Source organism: Spermophilus citellus, assembly GCF_964194105.1.
Source record: "Spermophilus citellus genome assembly, chromosome: 3".
Classification (NCBI taxonomy): Eukaryota; Metazoa; Chordata; class Mammalia; order Rodentia; family Sciuridae; genus Spermophilus; species Spermophilus citellus.
The window spans coordinates 194,544,621-194,550,764 of NC_138184.1; positions in this window are offsets into that span (position 1 = coordinate 194,544,621).

The window sequence follows — 6,144 nt, forward strand, 5'->3', positions numbered from 1 at the left end:
TGGATCTCTATGCCTTCCTCTATCCCAATAATTGTTAAACTTGGTCATCTTATGTTATCCAATAATTTTTGGATGTGCTTCTCATGGTTTCTTAACATCTTCACTGTGTGGTCAATATTCAAGATTACATATTTTGTCTTCATTTTCTGAGGTCCTGTCTTCCAAGTGGTCTAATTTGTTGGTGGTGTTTTCTACTGAGTTTTTAATTTGGATTATTGTTTCTTTTATTTCAAGGATTGTTTTTTTCAGAACCACTGTTTCCTTATTGGAGTAATCTTTTGCTTCCTGTATTTGCTTATGTAGCTCTTTAAGAAAATGATCTTTGCTGCCTATATTTGCTCTCTTTTATCATCCTTTAATTCACAGAACATTATCATTATGTACATCCTGAACTCCTGTGTATTTTCTTCTGCAATGCTGGCCATGGATTCTAATAATGTAGTATTTTGGTTTCTTTGGGCACTTTCTCCCCTTGTTTTTTCAAGTTGTTTGAGTCATCCTTTCTAGCTCTGTGGATTCAAGACATTACAGTTTTTACCCTATAGGCTTATAGTGTCCTTCTAGGGTTCCAGTACCTCTCTTTGATATTGTTTCAAAGCCCTAGCTGGTGTTCCAATCTGGCAGCTGTCCCAACTAAAGATGGCAGCAAAGGTGTCCCAATGTGGAAGCAGGTACTTTCAGCAATGGGGTGTTGGGTCAGGTGGGGCCAGGTGGTGGCACTGGGCAGTGTGTTCAGAAATGAAGCTCTGTGGCATGCAGTGTTGTGGCTGGGGCTGTCTCCTGACCCTGTGAGGTGTCCCCACGTACAGGCTACCTTGTGTAGGGAACTTTGGCAGTGGTTGCATTGTGCCAAGATGGAGGTAACTAAGGTAGCCTCAGGTTATTAGTTGGGTGTCCACAAGGGAATGGCAGCCAGAGGTCCTGTACATGGGCAGTCTGGGTGTCCTACATGGGAGCAGTGACTGAGATACCTGTGTGGCTGAGTGCCAGGAGTCCTGTGAACAGGTGCTGATGCCGGTGGTCCTGCTAGGGCAAGGTGGCCAGAGGTCCTATGTAGGTGAGTGACTGAGAGTCCTGCATTGACGCTGAGGTCTGGAGACATGCACAGGCACTGAGGCTGGATTCCTACCTGGGAGCAGCTGTTAGGTGTCCTCTAATTACTTGCAAAGATGAATTATTTGCACTATTTGAACCCCAGGTCACAGAGCAATACAGAATGCAGCCTCCCTCGGACATGCCATCTTGGATCTCCTCAAACAAGAATATGATTTCATAGAAGCATTAAAATTATGAGAACAGAAATAAAAATAAATAAATAAAAACACAGGGAAAAACCAAAAAGTCAATCAAGAAAAATAAAGCTAAGTATACTGAAATAAAAATGACTGTAATTAAATTATGTTTCTCTGGATGAACAAAAAGCAAAGATGAGGAGATCCATATAGTTTCCATAGTGTCTAGGAAGCAATTTTCAAATGCTTCCTGGCAAAAATTGGTTAGCCATTGGCTGAAATGTTTATACTTTCCTAAAAATATGACTAGGATACTTATAGTAAGTTTTGACTTTTATTCTGGTTCTGGCCCAAAAAAAGTGGGATTGTTCCTTGTAAGGACTGATACATAACATCCACTCAAGGGGAAACTCCATACCTATACCCTTTGCTCTTTAGACAGCCCTCATCAATTACCAGAGAAAATATGCCAAGCCATATGGTGAAGACATTGAGGCTATAGGATGGAAAAAACTTGAATACCCAAATCACTGCTTTGACAACTATTCTACAACTAGGCAAGCCCATTTTGGTCTTTACAAGACAAAGAAATAAAATTTTAATCTTTGGAGCCACTGAAATTTTATGTTTTGTTTGAGGAGCTAAAATTATCTTCACTTATAAAATTAATGTTAAATACAACATAGTAGAAAAGGGTTTACGAGGGAGTGACTAGTCTATAATTACTAAGAAAACAATTGTGAATTTCAGTATTTATTTTATATAAAAAACATTAAAGAGAAAAATATATTCTATGGGTCATTTCATATTCATAATGCATGAAATGTACAATGTGATCTGAACAGTCATCAAACCTTTATTAACTAAACAGCAAAAGTACTACTTGGATAATATGTAAAACAAGTAAAACAAGATGGCAAAGATACAGGGAAAATGCAAATCAATGTTATTACAGGAAAATTAACAACTCAATCAAAATTTTATTGAGCAGGTAAAATAGCATGAATCAAGATTGATTATCTAATGAACTGCAAATAAAATTTCATTCATGCAGTAAATGCACAGAGAAAATTTTCTGATTATCACCCAATACATGTTAAAACAGCATCAAGCAAAAATAAAACATTTATGAGATTTTTAGAAATATTTTTCTAAATGTTTTATGATGAAAGAGGAAAATTGATAATTATAGATCATCTTGAATAGTAAAAAAGTCATTTCATTAAATTTAGAACTTAATTTTTAAAATAATATTGAAGAAAATTAAAAATAATTAAGGTTTTTCTTTCATATAATAAAAAGAAGGCATCAAAATCTAATATGTGTGCATAATGTTGAAAAGTGAAACAATGAACACCACTCAATTCCACAATTAGAAACCAAGGCAGATAAATGCCATCATCATTTTTGGTTAATATTTTTTTTCTGAATTTTCAGACCAATATTCATAATATATGAAATAGAAATAAAAAACAATTAGAAATAGAAAAACAAAATTAGCATCATGTCTGCTAATATGTTAACATATACAAATAACATAAGAGAATCTATGAAATATGTTAAAATTAAAATTATGATGTTCCTAGCATAAATAAAGAAGCAGGTTTGGATGTACACACAGAAGACAATAGCAAACAATGTTGTATCAAAATAGCTACAAGAGAGGATTCTAATGTTCTCATCAAAAAGAAATGAGAAGTGTTTGAGATAATGAATAACCTAAATATCCAGAGTTGACCATTATCAATGTATACATGTAGCAAAGTATAACACTATACCCCTAAAATACACAAAGCTAACTTCAACTAAAAATAACTAAGTAATTTTAAACAGAATTAAGAGTTTCCTTTGTAATTGGAACTCTCCTAAAATGATTTCTAATCATAGTGGCATGAAAACCAGTAAAAAGTAAGACTTGTGAAGAAAATGACAGGTGTGCTAATAAATTTAAACTGCAACAATTACCTACTATTACCTATTCCTAGAGAAATAGATTACATGTGTTTTACCCACTTAACCTTAAGGCATTTTTTAATTTCATTGAAAATATTATCAAAATGTTTTGGAGTATTTTGGGATAGTTGCATTAGGTTTAATTAAAATAATTTAAAAATGGGAGCCAGGCATAGTGGTGCATACCTATAACCACAGCTACTTGGGAAGCATAGGCACAGGGATAACAAATTTGAGCCCAGCCTGGACAAGCCTGCTTAAAAATAAAAGAATAAAAATGAATGGTGATATAGCTAAGTGGCAGAATTCCATTGAGTTTAATCTCCACAGTGGCAGAGAGAAAGGAGGGCAGGGAGGGATGAGAAATATATAAAGAAAGTAAAAAAAAAAATCCTTTTCTTAGAAAAAAGAAATAAAGAGGACAGATTTCAGTAATGTCTAAAAATGATGTAGACAGAAGAACAAATACATATGAAACAGTCTTTTTAAAAGTAAAAAGTAGAAAACAATTTTGTTTTGTTTTGTTTATTGTTTTGTTTTTCTGGTCTTGGGATTTAAACACAGAGATTCACAAGGCATGCTAAGAAAGTGTTTTACTACTGAGCTTTACCCCTATCCTGAGAATATTTAAAATAGAAGAAAATTTATAACAATAATTCATTGATTTCAATGTAAAGGATTCTAAATATAAATTTAATGAAAGAAGAAATAAAAACAATCAATATATTCATCTACATAATACTTTTAATATGTTAAAATAATAACAAATTTAGGTAAACACAGATAGAACAGAAAATATGACAATAATATTATTGGTATATATACCTGTTATCCTCCATGAACAAAGTTGTCTTATGAATAAGTACAAAATATACTTAAACCTTTATTGTAAGTGGCCAATAATATGTCAATTTATCAAAGAAATTGAAACATGAATAAGAGTAAGAAAGATGTCCTTAGTAATGTTAAGATCTATAAAAAGAAGTAACAAAATTCTTCTTTTCACATCCAAATTGGTAAAAATATTTTTTCAAAATAGTAAACATTTTTTTAAGTGTTTGGTAAAATGCCAAGCCTCTTGTTGGGATTATGACACTATACAACATTTTTGGAGGTCAATTCAGAAATATCTATCAACAGCTTTAAAAATGTACATACACTTTTATTTAAGAATCAATATCAATGAATATTTAATTTTTATGATATTAAAAATTCAAAGCAAAGTATGTAAAAAATTCAGATAATAATATCTTTAATTATATAGTAGATATATGTACATATATACATATATATATGTGTGTATGTATATATATACACACACACACACATATATATATATATATATATATATATATATATATATATATATATATAATATAGATGTCAATGACTTTTCACACTGTGAAGATGATAAGAAACCATGAGCAAAACATTCAAAAATTATGGGATAGAATCAAAAGACCAAATCTAAGATTTATTGGGAAAGAGGAAGGCATAGAGCTTCAAACCAAAGGAATGCACAAAATTTCAATAAAATAACATCAAAAAATTTCCCAAACATGAAGAAAGAATTAGAAAATCAAATAGAAGAGGTTTACAGGAATCAAATATACAAAATTACAACAGAGCTACACCAAGGCACATTATAATAAAAATGCTTAGCATACATAATAAGGATAGAATCTTAAAGACCACAAGAGAGAAATGAGATTAACATATTGGGGGGGGGCAATTTGGAATTCAGCAAACTTTTCAACCCAGACCCTCAATGCTAGAAGATCCTGGAGCAAAATACACCAAGTTCTGAGAGAAAATTGATGCCAAACAAGTTTCGTGAATCCAACAAAAATAAGCTTCAGATTTTATGATGAAATAAAAACCATTCGTGATAAACAAAAGTTAAAAAAATTTACAGTGAGAAATCCTGCACTATAGAGCATTCTCAGTAAAATATTACATGAGGAAAAAATGATAAACAACAATGAAAATCAGCAAAGGGAAGAACTACACTAAGGGAAAGGCCAGTCAAAGGAGAAACCAAGTCAAGTTATAAACCAAAATAAACCAAAATGCCAGGATTGCAAATCATATTTCAGTAAAAACCATGAATGTGAATGGCCAAAACTTGTTAATTAAAAGGCATAAACTGACATATTGGATTTAAAAAGACCCAATAATATGCTGCCTTTAATAGACTCATCTCACAGGAAAAGACATCCACAGGCTGAAGGTGAAAGGGTGGATAGAAACATACCACTCACATGGACTATGTAAACAAGCATCTGTTTCCATCCTCATGTCAGATAAAGTGAACTTCAAACCAAAGCTAGTGAAAATGGATAAAGAAAGACATTTCATACTGCTTAAAGGAATCATATATCCAAAGGACATAAGAATCATAAATATCTATGCCCAAAACAATGGGGTATCTATATATATCAAACAAACCCTTCTCAACTGCAAGAATCAAATAGGTCACAACACAATAACACTGGGTGACTTTAATACACCTCTCTCACCACAAAATAGATCTTCCAAACAAGAACTAAAAAAAAGAAGCTATGGAACTCAATAAAATAATCAATAATAAAGACTTAACAGAGATACATAGAATATTTCATCCATCAACAATGGAATACACTTTTTTTTCTCAGTAGCGCATGGATCCTTCTCCAAAATGTTATGAAATAAAGCAAGTCTTGGCAAATGCAAAAAGTACAGATACTACCCTGCATTCTATCTGACCAAAGTGGAATGAAATTAGAAATCAATGATAAAATAAAAAATAGAAGCTGCTTCAACACTTGGAGACCAAATAATACACTATTGAATGATGCATAGATAACAGAAGACATCATGGAGGAGATTAAAAACAAAAAAATCTTGGAGGTAAATGAGAATACCAATACAACATATTAGAAGCTCTGGGACATTATGAAGGCAGTGCTAAGAGAAAAGT